A 15,365-nucleotide genomic window follows, 5' to 3' on the forward strand; every position below is an offset into this window, starting at 1 on the left:
ATCCTCAACCACCAACTTACAATCCTGAGACAAGGCCGAGTATAGCCCACAGAGGTCTCCACCACAGCACAAACCAAGGGGGGGCGCCAACCCAGACAGGAAGATCACGTCAGTAACTCAACCCACTCAAGTGACGCACCCCTCCTAGGGACGGCATGAAAGAGCACCAGCAAGCCAGTGACTCAGCCCCTGTAACAGGGTTAGAGGCAGAGAACCCCAGTGGAGAGAGGGGAACCGACCTGGCAGAGACAGCAAGGGCTGTTCGTTGCTCCAGAGCCTTTCCGTTCACCTTCACACTCCTGGGCCAGACTACACTCAATCATATGACCTACTGAAGAGATAAGTCTTCAGTAAAGACTTAAAGGTTGAGACCGAGTCTGCGTCTCTCACATGGGTAGGCAAACTGTTCCATAAAAATGGAGATCTATAGGAGAAAGCCCTGCCTCCCGCTGTTTGCTTAGAAATTCTAGGGACAATTAGGAGGCCTGCGTCTTGTGACCGTAGCGTACGTATTGGTATGTACGGCAGGACCAACTCGGAAAGATAGGTAGGAGCAAGCCCATGTAACGCTTTATAGGTTAACAGTAAAACCTTGAAATCAGCCCTTGCCTTAACAGGAAGCCAGTGTAGGGGAAGCTAGCACTGGAGTAATATGATCAAATTTCTTGGTTCTAGTCAGGATTCTAGCAGCCGTATTTAGCACTAACTGAAGTTTATTTAGTGCTTTATCCGGGTAGCCGGAAAGTAGAGCATTGCAGTAGTCTAACCTAGAAGTAACAAATGCATGGATTAATTTTTCTGCATCATTTTTGGACAGAAAATTTCTGATTTTTGCAATGTTACGTAGATGGAAAAAAGCTGTCCTTGAAACAGTCTTGATATGTTCGTCAAAAGAGAGATCAGGGTCAAGAGTAACGCTCGAGGTCCTTCACAGTTTTATTTGAGACGACTTTACAACCATCAAGATGAATTGTCAGATTTAACAGAAGATCTCTTTGTTTCTTGGGACCTAGAACAAGCATCTCTGTTTTGTCCGAGTTTAAAAGTAGAAAGTTTTCAGCCATCCACTTCCTTATGTCTGAAACACAGGCTTCTAGCGAGGGCAATTTTGGGGCTTCACCATGTTTCATTGAAATGTACAGCTGTGTGTCATCCGCATAGCAGTGAAAGTTAACATTATGTTTTCGAATAACATCCCCAAGAGGTAAAATATATAGTGAAAACAATAGTGGTCCTAAAACGGAACCTTGAGGAACACCGAAATGTACAGTTGATTTGTCGGAGGACAGACCATTCACAGAGACAAACTGATATCTTTCCGACAGGTAAGATCTAAACCAGGCCAGAACTTGTCCGTGTAGACCAATTTGGGTTTCCAGTCTCTCCAAAAGAATGTGGTGATCGATAGTGTCAAAGGCAGCACTAAGGTCTAGTAGCACGAGGACAGATGCAGAGCCTCGGTCTGACGCCATTAAAAGGTCATTTACCACCTTCACAAGTGCAGTCTCAGTGCTATGATGGGGTCTAAAACCAGACTGAAGCATTTTGTATACATTGTTTGTCTTCAGAAAGGCAGTGAGTTGCTGCGCAACAGCTTTTTCTAAAAATTTTTGAGAGGAATGGAAGATTCGATATAGGCCGATAGTTTTTTATATTTTCCGGGTCAAGGTTTGGCTTTTCAAGAGAGGCTTTATCACTGCCACTTTTAGTGAGTTTGGTACACATCCGGTGGATAGAGAGCTGTTTATTATGTTCAACATAGGAGGGCCAAGCACAGGGAAGCAGCTCCTTCAGCAGTTTAGTAGGAATAGGATCCAGTATGCAGCTTGAAGGTTTAGAGGCCATGATTATTTTCATCATTGTGTCAAGAGATATAGTACTAAAACACTTAAGTGTCTCTCCCGATCCCAGGCCCTCGCAGAGCTGTGCAGATCCAGGACATCTAAGCCCTGGAGGAATACGCGGATTCAAAGAGGAGTCCGTAATTTGCTTTCTAATGGTCATGATCTTTTCCTCAAAGAAGTTCATGAATTTATTACTGCTGAAGTGAAAGCCATCCTCTCTTGGGGAATGCTGCTTTTTAGTTAGCTTTGCAACAGTATCAAAAAGAAATTTTGGATTGTTCTTATTTTCCTCGATTAAGTTGGAAAAGTAGGATGATCGAGCAGCAGTGAGGGCTCTTCGGTACTGCACGGTACTGTCTTTCCAAGCTAGTCGGAAGACTTCCAGTTTGGTGTGGCGCCATTTCCGTTCCAATTTCCTGAAGCTTGCTTCAAAGCTCGGGTATTTTCTGTATACCAGGGAGCTAGTTTCTTATGACAAATGTTTTTCGTTTTTAGGGTGCAACTGCATCTAGGGTATTGCGCAAGGTTAAATTGAGTTCCTCAGTTAAGTGGTTAACTGATTTTTGTCCTCTGACGTCCTTGGGTAGGCAGAAGGAGTCTGGAAGGGCATCAAGGAATTTTTGTGTTGTCTGAGAATTTATAGCACGACTTTTGATGCTCCTTGGTTGGGGTCTGAGCAGATTATTTGTTGCGATTGCAAACGTAATAAAATGGTGGTCCGATAGTCCAGGATTTTGTGGAAAAACATTAAGATCTACAACATTTATTCAATGGGACAAAACTAGGTCCAGAGTATGACTGTGGCAGTGAGTAGGTCCAGAGACATGTTGGACAAAACCCACTGAGTCGATGATGGCTCCGAAAGACTTTTGGAGTGGGTCTGTGGACTTCTCCATGTGAATATTAAAATCACCAAAAAATTAGAATATGATCTGCTATGACTACAAGGTCTGATAGGAATTCAGGAAACTCAGAGAGGAACGCTGTACATGGCCCAGGAGGCCTGTAAACAGTAGCTATAAAAAGTGATTGAGTAGGCTGCATAGATTTCATGACTAGAAGCTCAAAAGACGAAAAACGCCATTTTTTTTTGTAGAATTGAAATTTGCTATCGTAAATGTTAGCAACACCTCCGCCTTTGCGGGATGCACGGGGAATATGGTCACTAGTGTAACCAGGAGGTGAGGCCTCATTTAACACAGCAAATTCGTCAGGCTTAAGCCATGTTTCAGTCAGGCCAATCACATCAAGATTATGATCAGTGATTAGTTCATTGACTATGACTGCCTTTGAAGTGAGGGATCTAACATTAAGTAACCCTATTTTGAGATGTGAGGTATCACGATCTCTTTCAATAATGGCAGGAATGGAGGAGGTCTTTATCCTAATAAGATTGCTAAGGTGAACACCGCCATGTTTAGTTTTGCCCAACCTAGGTCGAGGCACAGACACAGTCTCAATGGGTATGGCTGAGCTGACTACACTGACTGTGCTATTGGCAGACTCCACTAAGCTGGCAGGTTGGCTAACAGCCTGCTGCCTGGCCTGCACCCTATTTCACTGTGGGGCTAGAGGAGTTAGAGCCCTATCTATGTTGGTAGATAAGATGAGAGCACCCCTCCAGCTAGGATGGAGTCCGTCCCTCATCAGCAGGTCAGGCTTGATCCTGTTTGTGGGTGAGTCCCAGAAAGAGGGCCAATTATCTACAAATTCTATCTTTTGGGAGGGGCAGAAAACAGTTTTCAACCAGCGATTGAGTGCTGAGACTCTGCTGTAGAGCCGTCACTCCCCCTAACTGGGAGGGGCCAGAGACAATTACTCGATGCCGACACATCTTTCTAGCTGATTTACACGCTGAAGCTATGTTGCACTTGGTGACCTCTGACTGTTTCATCCTAACATCGTTGGTGCCGACGTGGATAACAATATCTCTATATTCTCTACACTCGCCAGTTTTAGCTTTAGCCAGCACCATCTTTAGATTAGCCTTAACGTCGGTAGCCCTGCCCCCTGGTAAACAGTGTATGATCGCTGGGTGATTCGTTTTAAGTCTAATACTGCGGGTAAAGGAGTCGCCAATGACTAGGGTTTTCAATTTGTCAGAGCTAATGGTGGGAGCCTTCGGCGTCTCAGACCCCGTAACGGGAGGAGTAGAGACAAGAGAAGACTCAGACTCAGACTCCGACTCGCTACATAATGGGGAAAACCGGTTGAAAGTTTCTGTCGGCTGAATGAGCGACACCGGTTGAGCATTCCAACAGTATTTCCCTCCAGAAGCCATGAGAAAGTTGTCCGGCCGCGGGGACTGTGCGGGGGGATTTATACTAACGTTACTATCTGTACTTACTGGTGGCACAGACGCTGTTTCTTCCTTTCCTACACTGAAATTACCCTTGCCTAACGATTGCGTCTGAAGCTGGGCTTGTAGCACAGCTATTCTCGCCGTAAGGCGATCGTTCTCCTGTATATTATGAGTACAGCGACTGCAATTAGAAGACATCATGTTAATGTTACTACTTAGCTTCGCTGTTGAAGATGTTGACGAACCATGTCCAGATAAAGCGTCCGGAGTGAAAAAGTTGAATGAGGGAAAAAAGTTGCGATGGAAAAAAGGAAAATAAAGTAAAGTTGGCAGCAAAAACGCACAGGAAAATGACTCTTCTGTCTCGGGATAAAACGTCCGGGGTGAAAAAAGTTTAACGAAAAAGATGAGTGAGGACAAAACTAAAAAGTTGGTAAATTTGTTGAACACAGAGATTGATTAAACGTTTATTAAAAGTAAAACGTGAATAGTTTGGCAGGTAGCCAAGTAGCAGCAAACAGCACAGCAGCACGGAGACAATGCGGAAGCGAGAAACAAGAGGGCGTCACCAACTATCCAAAAACATCCATTCTAAGGCTGGTCAACCCATTGGACCTTAAAGTGGAACTCTCCCTGCCTAAACTTTCTGTCCCTAAGCATTCACCGAAATAAACAAAAACATCTAAGATCCTCACATGTATTCAATAACATCAAACATCATTCTACAAAAATTAATACCTAAGAATATGACACAATTATGTATTACACATGTCTATATTTCATTGCAAACACTGGAATGTAGTCCACTACACTTCATCTCCCCGTAGTCTCCTCTTCCAATGGACTGTTGATGATGGAATCGGCCACACCCTCCTTGTTTCATCTCCTCCAGTCATATTGTTTCATATTGTCCCTTCATATTGTCCTTGTTTGAGTCACATGTTCCCCCAAATGCTTCTGGAAGAAAAGAAACGACCAAACAGTATCTTTTGCAAAACAAACACTTTCAAATTAAACATGAATATCAACTAAGAGTATAAACTGATATATAAATGATGCATGAATCACATAAACCTATTCCCCCCTTTGATTCATAAATCATACCAACATCACCCTAATATTGAAAAAAAAAAATTTGAAAAATCATCAAATAATCCAAAATGATATTTATCCATCAGTTCCACTTGTCCATCTTTATCCAGATCAGGAACAGTCAACACCGGCATCTGAGTGTTGTCTCCAGGCATCATTCTCCAACCTATCTCAATATCATAGCTTTCTCAAAGGTCAGTAACAAATTACAAACATCACACAGTGTTATCAAAGCTGAAACTAAAATCTGACCCATCACTGCCCCTACTGGGCCTAACTGATTTTGCAACCAAGTCTTCCAAATGCATCCCTTATTTCCTTCAATGCATCTATAACCCCAGTGATATTATCTGAACTATCTGGACTCAAAGTATAACTAATATTTATCAATATGATCTTCCCAAATGTTACACCATACCATGAATAAAGTCCCCCCTTCTCCCTTAGACTTATCCTTCAATGATAGGCTTGAAGCCTATGACATGTCCCTTTTCATCCTATTTTGAACTCTAGTTTCAGATTGATCTGTGTTCGGTGCTACTCCTCTTTTAATAGTAAAAGCCTCATATGGAAGCTTCAACGTTGACATTAACAACCTCCTATCCATCCATAGGGTAAGAATATATACGTTTTATCATCACAAACCCACCAAATATCTCTAAAATTCCCAATAGTCACATTGTCAGTCAAAAGCTAATCTTTTAACCATCAAAGTCCTGCTGTTCCTACTAACTGGTACATAAAAAGTAACATATTTCTCATTACTACCCTTAAGGTCATGCTTATCCAAAGTCATCATATAATCATCACAATCTGATATTCCCATAAACATACCCTTTACCTCATATGTTTTATTAGAACAAAAACAACTTTTAGCCCTCAATGTTTCACCTGAATACTTCAGGGTTCCGTTGTTACCTGATTTTCCTTTCCCATTTAACAATTCCCATAGGGTAATTCATTTAACCAAGAACACTTAAACCTAGGCTTAAACCACTGTTCTGACAACGACATTACTTTATCTGTCAATGACTGTTGCTGATACCACAGCCATGACAAAGCATAAGACTGACCCATACCTGATAGAGGCCGCGCGACCGTCTAACATGTCTGGTGCTGGAATTCTCAACAGACATGGACCCTCAAGATTCCTCACTGATCTTACAGAATGAGTTAATCTATCTCTAATTTCCACAACAGAAGAACGAGCGGTACTGATCAGATACCTCTCCCTGTCTGTCATTAAAATCAAAGACCTCATCCTGTCCTCCATGATGAATCTATATTCTCTCTACTACTATCTGTTCTCCTATTTTAACCCTATTCGTACTATCATTGACAGCACTCTCCATCCGTAACATAACCCATGAGTCTAAAATTCCCCATTTATTTTCAGAAAAGTTGTCGATGTCATACTCCCTACATTTGCTATTGCCATCGTATCACTAATCCCTTCCAAAGTTACCATTAAAGTAGTTGACTTAATTGCTGTATCAACCCTAATTACTTCTAGTGCAAAAGTTCCCATTATCCTATGTGTATTATTCACTGTTGGAGTGACTACTGTAACATATTCTTCCTGAACTCCCTTGGTGACTGTGAAACTTCAACAGATTTGAAATCTTCCATCATAAGCGTCACTTTACGAATTACATAGCCTTTTAACCAATCATTCTTAACCGGAACAACTTCTAATGCTTGCCCTAGATAAGTATACATATATTCTCCCAGACCTTTCGCTGTAACATTACGCCAAATAAGTGAACAGTCACTCCTAACCTCTTCCACTTCATATCGTTGTACAAACTATCCCTCCTTTGACTAGGGGACACCGCTTCTACATCTGGTCCTGATAACAATACTTATTCTCCATAATTATCTCTCCATATGGGAGGAACGTCCCCATCCTAACCCTAATAAGTATTCTTTCCCTAACATTGGTGCTGTATTGGTTCCCTTATAACCAAATGCGATATATTTATGGCTTTAATACCTATCAATGTTGAAAGAGTTAAATTGCTTCTCACTGTTGTTATAATAGACTGAAGTGTTAATGTCCTTAGTTACTCCTAGTTTTTCCCCAAAGAAAAAAGTTGTCTTTGCTTGTACTTCCATCTATCACCACTAGTGTCACTTTTTCCCCAAATCTCAGTCCTCTCTATAATCCCTGACTTTCAAACTTTTGATTACACAAAATACACCTATAATTACCTTGATCTTCCTACTCTAAAGTGTCATTCACTACTGTTCTCTCTCTCTCTTACTACTAACTTTGAAACTTAGCTTACTGTCTTAGAGTTCCTTCAACCTAGTCCTCCTAACTTATTTTAATGTAATCTTTTCTCTCCTAACCTTTTAAAAACATTTTCCACTGATTTATTCACACATCCCTTTACCACCAAATTTTTAGAATATGTGATTGGGAAAGTTCCCCACCTGCTTCTGACTCATTACACACAGACTTGGCAAACGACTAAACACCTTTTAGCCTAGCCTGAAATCTCTTAGTGTAAGAATGTAACCCAGAATAAACAGTCACCCCTTTTAACTTTTCAGACAGATTGTCTAATAGACAGTTGTCTAGTGTACATCTTATTGTACAATTCAATTTAAACAATGCATCTCTTCCCAACACTGCAATAACAGTATCTTCTAATATTAGTACCTTAAGAGTAATTAACTGTTTTACTACCTCAAATCCCTATCCTAATTAGTTATCAATTAGTGAGATGTTTAACCTCTTTAGGCTGAACACAGATACGTTTTCCCCTATTCACTATCACTTCTAATGGTCGGTTGTTTCAACTGTTAGCTATTTTCTCTTCTTCTCTAATCGATGCTCTCAGCTGATACCCCCCTTCCGGATCTTCTAAGCACTCTAGAATTCTTAGGATTCACCTGGAGAACAGGTGATCTTGAATTGCCCCTGTATCTTCCTTAAAAATGTTCTCTGTTTTTCCTCCTGACTTGTTGCATTAACAGGTAAAGTACCCAATCTGTCCACAATTATAACAGTCTTCTGAAAGTTGCTGGAAGTGTAGCTGAAATCTTCCTCCTCCTATTTCTTCTCGTCCTCTTCAATTCTGTGTCTGTCCAGAAACTGGCTTTGGATATAGAACAGCTGATACCCCCTTGGCTGGTACAATTGCATTTGATATTGTTCAGTTGAAGCTGTAACAGTGATTGTTGATTTGGTTCACTCTGATTCTTCATAACCAAAGCTTCTCTTCTCCACCCGTTGTATGATTGAGTTCTCAGAGTTTCTTCGTCCTGTTCTTTCTTCTTCTCCAATTCTTGGGATCCTTTTCTCAGCAGTTTCTCCTCTTCTGTATCTTCAGCTGTGTTACTTCTAAACTATTTGCTTTATCCAGGCATGATTAGCATCAGTCTATATCTCTATTTCTTCTTTGCTAGTCATTGTAGGATAAAATCCTCTTGAACATAAAGCACCCTTAATCTCCAAATCTTCATCGCTTTCTTCATCTTCAACTTCCATCAGAGATCAAATCTCGTGTATCCTTCTTCTTTTTCCTCTTGCCAACTTCCTTCTGATCACAGAGTCATATCCACCCATGCATGACCTCTTCATCATCACTCATCTTCATCATCCTCATCCTCTTTAACCTCACTCTTCTCTTCCATACATCACATTTTCTTCCTTCTGGAGTTTTGAATTCATCTTCATCGTCGTTTCTGCTTGTCCTCTATCTATTATTCGTCTTCATCTCTGATGTAACAATCACCCTGCTGGATGATCACTGAAAGCTGAGGATAAACATCCCTAAGCTGTACTTTTTGCTGAATCCGTATGTGAGAAAGGTGTACTAACTTCTGCCATTAGTTTTTCTAACACTACTTTCTAACCCTACTTTAATTAAAGGATTACTATTTTACCCCTATATCAATCGGTGTAATCACCTTCCTCTAGCCTTGCTGTCCTTTCTCCCCATTGTAACTACTCTTTTATATTCCTTTATCGTGAATTATTTTATTTTAGACTGTATAGCCTAAGGCTTCCCCCCCTCTAATTATTAATATAAACCTAACAACTCCAAAAAAAAAAAAAAAAATTTTTTTTTTTTTAAATAAATCACCCAAAATATGAATATTAAAAAATTCAATTAAATGTTTTATTCAAAAACCATTTAATTAAAAATAAAAAACCAATTAAAAAACCAATTAAAAATTATGAATAATTTAAAACCAATTTTTATTCCTATGTCACCAATTTATCAATTAGTGTTGGCTATCTTACCACAACCCATCAAATGCAAGTAAATGTAGTTAGTCAACTTCAAAGCAATCCCCCAAAAACAAAGCCTTATAACCTTACAACCCTTTGATTTTTATAAATTCCATTGTTTAATATGCACCCAAGTATCTTAATTGCCGAATAATGTCAGTACCTGATTCCCAACCCAATTCCAATCAAACCCCAGTTATGCACAGAGCCTCAAAATGCAATTTTTAATGAAATAGTATTTGCCAAGCCTATGTGAAATTGTCATCAAATATTTTGTGAACTAGCCTGATATCTGATCCGATCGTCTGACTCTGCCTCGTCACACCTTGTCACGTGACGCACGTCAGTCACACGTTAGCCCCCCTCTCTCTCCTTTGCTCCGTTCTATAGCCTCATATAACAAGGGAAGAAAACGGTACAGACAAGCATTTAAAGTTTATACACTTAACCAAGTTATCCACATTCAATATTCCCCACTCACATTTGCTACAAAACTGAACCCAGGAATAAATAGATCGCTCAAAACATTTTAATTTTATTTTAATCCGTCATTTAATTCAATTAATTATACTCCGTCAACATATATTTAATTTATAAATTTACTACATCTCAACAAATAGTTTAACGTTCGAATAACAGTTACTTTAACGATTTAAAAGATTCGTGACCACCTTCTCTTTATCTGTAGCTATTCCACCCCTGAAGGGAAACCCCAAAAACCTATGACCTTAAGCCACCATTTTGTTTTGTAGGCTCAGCGCGACCGCATGTCGTAGTTTTAGCCCTGTAAAATCAAGCGCATGCGCACATCCCCTTAAGCCCATGCTTACCACACAATAGAACGATAACATTACGCTACAGCGTCACTATTTTATACCTTATACTCACACAATTACACATAACAGAGCTCACATTTGCGTAGAACTTTCAGTTCCACCACATACAAACAAGTTTAAGAGGCTTGAATCCATCGCAGTGGACCTCTAAGGTTAAAGTTATCATGTAGCACGCAACACAATTAGCATTTAGCAATTAGCATTTAGCCGTAGCTTTAGGTACACTGTGACACCACACACATTCAGCATTTAGCATTAGCATTAGCCTTTAGCCAACTGCGGCCTACAACATGTAACAAACCCCGCATTGCGTCTTTAATTGAGTACTGTTTCGTTTGTCCTAAATTTATTCTGCCGTGGGTATGGCTATTTCTACGAGCGATCCCCCCCAATGCAAATATCCCGTCGGACAGAAGCTGAGCAAGCCATCCCCAAGAAAATGTCCCACCAACCCCAGTCCCAGACTGACCTGAAACTCATAATGCGTTGCCAGGATTTTGGCCCACCCTGTGGTCGCCCCGTTCGTCACGAGGGCTTATCTAAACCTGCAATGCTCTAAAATTGTATACATATCTTGGCCCCGACTGTTCTTGACTTACTATTCAAGCAACACATCTCTATAAACAATCCCTAAACTCTAACCACTTTTGCGCTATTTTTAAAATTTGTATAATGATTAGCCAGACCCCAGTCATCAGCAAAAACACCACCTGAGGCACGGTCATAATGGTACATTCCTCCAGTGTACACAAGCAGTAACAAAACTAACAACTTAGCTGTGTTTAGTCGGGTCATGACTCCAGACCGAAGTTAGCTTGAGTTAGCTTGGTGACTCCAAATGCAGCAAAGAAGGATTGCAGAACCACTCCTGGCTAGCTCGCCATTTGTCGTATCGAGTGAGTGGTGGCAATTATTGCTGATGAACAAAAGGAGTCTGCTCATACGGAACGTTGATCATAAGGTTTATTCAGATCACAAGCTTCAGGATGAGTGACAGACTCGCGAGGTCTGGAGAGCAGTGTCCTCCAATTCTAATGGCTGCTCTGCCCGCTCTTCTTCGTGTACCCCTATTTATAAACAATGCAACAAGATGGGCTCCCTCTTCTGGCCAATCACCAGTTTACAACACACTTCCTGTCTATTGTATGTGAACATTGTCTTTTGATACTAACATAACCAACATTCCATTTCTTCATGAAAAACATTTAACAAAGACATAATCTTAATACACTACCAGTGGCGGCTGGCCGATAGAGGGCGCTAGGGCGCCGCCCCCTTAAAAAAAAAAAATAAATAAAAAATAAATAAATAATAATAATAATAATAATAAAAACATCAGTATGTCAATATTTGTGTGTTTGAAATATGGAATGCACACAGTAATATGTGTAAGATATGATAGAAAATCATATTCGCAACCTTTCCTCTGCCTGTCAAACGCCTCGTCAGCTCTGGGCGATACAGAAAGTGCCCCGAGGAGGCGGGTCTACGTAGCAGTTAAGCCAATTGCTAATTTAAGATATGAATGTATGACATAAAATGTAGCTAATCAGCGATTTTAATTCGAATCCAAGGAGGGCGATTATTTTATCGCCCCAAGCTCGCCCCTGATAAAATAAGGACCGGGCTCCAGTGGCGCCATTTTTACTAGACGACAATGGCGGCGCAAAGCGTTACTCCTCCAAACCCAACCCTAACTCGGTGAAATCTCTCCTCCAAGATCCGTTTGAGAGGAGAACTTTGTCAGAGAAAGTTCGGGTGAAAGAGCTGGGCCCAGATCAACCTGACCTCTCAATCAGACAGCAGGCTAGCGAGAAAGGGAAGCAGTATATGCGCGGCTTCTCCCGTAGCTGGTACACCAGGAAGGCTTGGCTAGCTGGGTGCACTGATGCTAATGCTTTATTTTGCTTTCCGTGCTTGCTTTTTAAAACGACGGGGTCAGATTCAGCATGGACAGGTACCGGAGTGAGGGATATGAAGCACCTGTCAGAGAAGGTAAAGAAACATGAGAACACCAGGGCACACATGGACAACTCTGTAAAGCTAGCTGTATTAGGAAGGGTGAACATTGCTACGCAGCTGGATGACGGCCACAGGATTGCGGTGAGGAAACACAATGAGGAGGTGGATAAAAACAGGCACATTCTATCCAAAATTATCGATTGTGTGAAGTTCTGTGGGGCTTTTGAGTTGGCCTTGCGTGGGCACGAGGAGACTGACTCCTCGGACAACCCCGGCATTTTCCGGGGCTTAGTGGATTTTGTTGCCTCCCTCGACAGTGTGCTGGAGGAGCACCTGAAGACAGCTACCGTTTTTAAGGGCATGTCAAAGACGATACAGAACGAGCTGTTGGACTGTATGCTGTCAGTGCTTAAGGATTACATCCTGGAGGAAGTAAAGAGTGCTGATTTTATCGCCATTCAAGCTGACGAGACGACTGGACGTTTCCACCCACTGCCAGTTGGTGCTTGTGATACGCTACATCGATGCTAAAAGTAACGTCCAAGAGCGTTTTTTCGAGTTCATTTTGATCGAGAACGCAACCGCCGACACCATCGCTACAGCGCTGCTGGAGAGGCTCAGCACCATACTCTCACATGGACAAAAGGCCAAACTTATTGCCCAGGCTTACGACGGAGCAAGTGTGATGAGGGGAGCCACCGGCGGAGTGCAGCGTAAAATAGTGGATGTGTACGAAAATGCGCACTACGTCCACTGCTATGCACATCAGCTGAACCTCATCATGCAGCAGGCTACTTCACGCATCCCCAGGATCGGCACTTTCTTTTCCAACCTTGCAGGATTTTCTGCTTTCTTCTCCAGGTCTCCCAAGCGAACCACCGTGCTTGACGAAGTGGTTGCGCATAGACTCCCCAGAGCCTCTACAACACGGTGGAACTTCCACAGTCGCGCTGTAAACACTGTGTACGAGTACAGGGATGACCTCCTAACGTGTTTCCAGACCATCAGAGACTCTGGGAACTTTGATGCCCCGACTGTCAGAGAGGCGGGGGGCTTTGTGAGGATGCTCGAAGACGAGGCTTTCTGTTTTTTCCTGGCACTGTTCCACAAGATCATGCCAAATGTGGACATGCTTTTCAGCCAGCTGCAGAAGAGGAACATTGACCCTGTCTTCATTAAAGCACTTGTCCAGAGGTTCACAGACAGCATGCTAACAATCAGGTAAATAACTATATTTACTATTGGCTGATAAAGATGTTGTTAGAAAGATGAATAGTTCACTTACAACAGTTTAAAAGCCTAAATGTGTCTGGTCATCAAAGTGAGTGATTATCATAGAGCCGTCACAATTATATTTGTTTTAGTATTTTAAAAGGAAAGAGAAGACACAATCAGACGTTGATAATAATGCAGGAAAGTACTACACAGTTTGTAATAATTATTCAGGTGTCCACCAGGTCAATTTCTAGAAGAGGCCTAGTTGTTATTGAAGATTAACTTTATTGCTAAGTGCACAGCAGAACAAAATGATGTTGCATCCCTCTCACAAATGTAATAGAAAAAGGCTTTAAAACTTAATAACATCAGTTAATTATGTACATCACAGGTTAAAAGCAGTTACTAGACATAGTTTGTGTGTATATACACACTATCTGTCTGTCTGTCTATATATATATATATATATATATATATAAAAGTCACTGGTTGTGTGTTGAGGGGGAATTACAGTGAGTTAAGAAGTCTGATTGCAAGTTATCAAATTAAACTTTATTTTTTGGACCCAGGGCCTCAATTCCCTCTTTGTGTGGGGACAGCGCATCTGACGAGCAGCAACAGCCCATCAAGCGACGGAGGATGCTGGGACCAGGAGAACAACAGAGGTTGGCTATAGAGGTAAGTTGTGATGTAATTGTCAGTGTTTCCCCCTAGAACTTTTTTCAGGCCTGGTAGTATGTAGCCAAAACCCTGAACAATCAGCACCTTGGTAATCATATACTTGAGTTGGACATAGGCATGTGTCAGTCAGGATCACTTGCATCAAAATAGCTTAATTGCAAATTAAAGCTGATGATGTATCTTTTACAGGTATGTGATACCATCCTGAGTCATGCCAAAGAGAGGTTCTCCTTCACCCAGCACCTCATCAGCGCAACACTATTGCACGGAGAGTTGTTCCCACAACACAGTGTGAAGTTCCCCGATACAGCGCTTGAAACAACCGTGGAGGCGTACCCCATGTTGAACAAGGCCAAGCTCAAAACCGAACTGTCCCTCATTTATGAGAACAGTGAGTTCAAGGCTTGTAGTGGTGCAGTGCCCCTGTACCAGTTCTTCATGGAGAACAACCTTCAGAGCACTTTCACAGAGACTGCCAGCCTCCTCAAGATCCTCATCACCACACCCATGACAACTGCTGAGTCAGAAAGGTGCTTCTCTACACTGAAAAGGATCAAGACCTTCCTGAGAAACAGCATGACACAGGATCGCCTGAACGCTCTGGCCATGCTCTCCATGGAGAAGAAACTTGTCAGGGACATTCCTGACTTTAATCAAAGGGTCATTGAGAGGTTTGCCACTCAGAAGGACAGACGGGCAAAATTCCTGTACAAATAAGATGACAGACACACACACACAGAGCAGCTCTGGCCGCATGTTTCTTTGTATATAGTTGACCTTAGCATAAAAAATCCAGTTATATATGGTACTCTAGAAAGTCTTAATAGTGTCTTTGCTAATATTACTGTATATATGTTGTTTTGTATCAATTCATTGTTGCAGTTCTGGAGCACATTAACAATTAGTCACATTTAGTATGATCATAAAATACTGTATGCTATTCTTCCAGTCAAAGGTTTGAGTTCATCCACTTGATATCCATTTCTATATTATACATCCTTTTTATACAGTGTAAGATTTCCTATAAACTTTATAATAATTTCATGTTATTGTCCACTTTCCACTCTGTTCTGACAGCATGCCTGTTGCGTTGCCTGTTTACTACCAATGGTGAAAAGTTCACTTTAAATGCAAATGAAAGGCTTGGGTTTGTGTAATATGTTTTTGTGTAAGAATGCCTCAACTTTTTA

This window comes from Coregonus clupeaformis, unplaced genomic scaffold (genome assembly GCF_020615455.1).
Source record: "Coregonus clupeaformis isolate EN_2021a unplaced genomic scaffold, ASM2061545v1 scaf1019, whole genome shotgun sequence".
Lineage (NCBI taxonomy): Eukaryota > Metazoa > Chordata > Actinopteri > Salmoniformes > Salmonidae > Coregonus > Coregonus clupeaformis.